This window comes from Plasmopara halstedii, assembly GCF_900000015.1.
Source record: "Plasmopara halstedii genome assembly, contig: Scaffold_3120, whole genome shotgun sequence".
NCBI lineage: Eukaryota > Oomycota > Peronosporomycetes > Peronosporales > Peronosporaceae > Plasmopara > Plasmopara halstedii.
Window position 1 is genome coordinate 67,552 of NW_020190023.1, and position 2,280 is coordinate 69,831.

Sequence of the window (2,280 nt, forward strand, 5' to 3'; positions counted from 1 at the left end):
TCGTTTCATCGATGTCAACATAAAATCAGTCTTAGCTATGTGGTGCTCATTATCGTCGTCGTAAGCTGCTCCTTCAAAATGTCAAAATATTATATGGAAGCTTAACGAATGCTTAACCAAGCGTCGGATCCACCTCATGCGGTCCTGATCCAACCTATTGTACGAAATTGGACATTGCAGACATCTCTTCTGCAGTCGATCCATATTTGAAAGATCTCACGCGTGTTCAGCGGAAGACGAATCTGGAGAATGCTTGATCATAATGTGATGCTTCCAACATACATCGAAAATTTCCCGCAGTACCGCACAATGGCTGGACAAATCCGACAAGATTCTTCTACTAGCGCGCCCATTTCACCTGCAAAAAGCTTTACTAGTATGGCCCGTACAGAACGACCTGTAGCCTCCAACGCATGTCGATAAGTTATCAAAGCTTCTTCCCAAAATGTAAGGCTTGTCTTTACAACTAACTCCTCTAGCGCTATATATTTGAAATAAGAGCAGGTTGACTTTGCTTCAACTTTTAGTGAAATTTCAACTTGAAGTAAACTATACGATCACCCACTCAGAAGATTGCATTCATTCCACTATAGTTTGAAGTAACCGCAGTCCCCCTATCAAACGCTTTAGTGCAAGGATATGTCGCATAAGTTGACGTCCCCGCTTCGCTAGATAATATAAAAATATAACAGACTCGACCAGCAGACAGATTATCGACTGCATCCATTACTGCCATATTTTACGCATTATTCTTCCGTGAGGTGAGTTTATCATTCACGATATCTTGAAGCAAATTGTGGGCGAGGTCATAGCTTTTCAACTCCCGATAAACCAGAAAGGATCTAAAATCGAAGTATTGTGAAGATGTGGCAAATCAAAATTCTCAAAGCAACTTTGTTATTTTGTCTTTAATCATTTTGAATCGTATCTTCTTTTGCTTGGCACTCCAATGCACGATATTAAATTCATTGTACTTTGACAGAAATGCTTATTTTATTATGTTATCAACATAGCTGCCAGACGCTGGCAAAGCCGGTACTGAATTTCACATTGTGCAGCCTCCGTATCCAATATATCGCTTCAAGGCATTCCAATCGTACAACAGAATCTAGAAACGTTGCACACGCTTCACTTCCACCGACAATATCGATCTTGGTGCATTGCATTGGCAAAGCGAAAGCCACAATGTCCAAGGTCTGCTTGAAATAGATTGCGTTGGGCCTTCTTCTTAATGTCTCATCCCATCGAGACATCTTGGAGAGATTTTGGCACGTAACGGTTTAGCGACATGAATATTGGGTCTATCCCTGGCACAATTTAGCGAATGCTGTCAGCGAAGTGTGTCTACCGCAGTTCAGAACACAACCGGCTGTATTGCTGTCTTGCGAAATGACAATTTGCTTTTTAAATTATGCGATAAGGTGAATCACGGCATAAGGTTAGGTGGCATGTGTTTTTTGCCTTGCACCGAGAAGTCAGGGAGGCACACATACGCTTCCGCCAGCGACATGTACCTTGATTTCAAATATCAAATGATCGCTTTTGTCTTAAATCTTTTTTTTTGCTTACTCACCACGAGTATCTTGATGTTTATAATCGCTTTTATCGGACCCTTATGCATGCACTTGACGGCTGTGATAGCAGCACATGCCTTCAGTGTAACGGGGTTCAACATACACTGGTAACAGGGGTGTGTGTCACACAAGATGGGCATGGTGTGACCACACCCAAACAAGAATATGGTTCGGGGATAGATAGCCAGTGCTTATACATGTATTTAGATTATACTATGCATATTTAGGAAAATCTTTGCATTTTAAATTAGGCGGCTTTGCCGCAGGTAAAAAGAAATAAAGTCGGTTTAAATTTAGACCGAAGGGTTAGTTAGCCTTGGGCTAAGGCGATAATTACTCTTGGAGTAAGCGGATTGCGATCCGCTAAACACGTACTTGTTCTAAGTATAGAACAAAATGTCGGTGACCTAACTTACGCTTCCTATAAGCGCAAAGCTGCGGCAGCCCCGCTGCACTTGGTGGCACTTGTAGTCAAACTATACCTGAGTCGTTTAGACTGATATTCTGTGAGGATGAAACAATTTTCCTCTTTGCCCCAGGGCATGCAGGACGGGCTTAAAAAGCTGATCTCCTTGCTGGGCCCTGAGGGCGTGCAACACCTTGCTGATCAAGGCCCCGAGGCAATCGGTGCGTGTCTAGAGGCGTTTATAAATTACGAAAACGCGCTGCTAGAGCACCTGCAGCAGAAGATGTCTGCATCATTTGC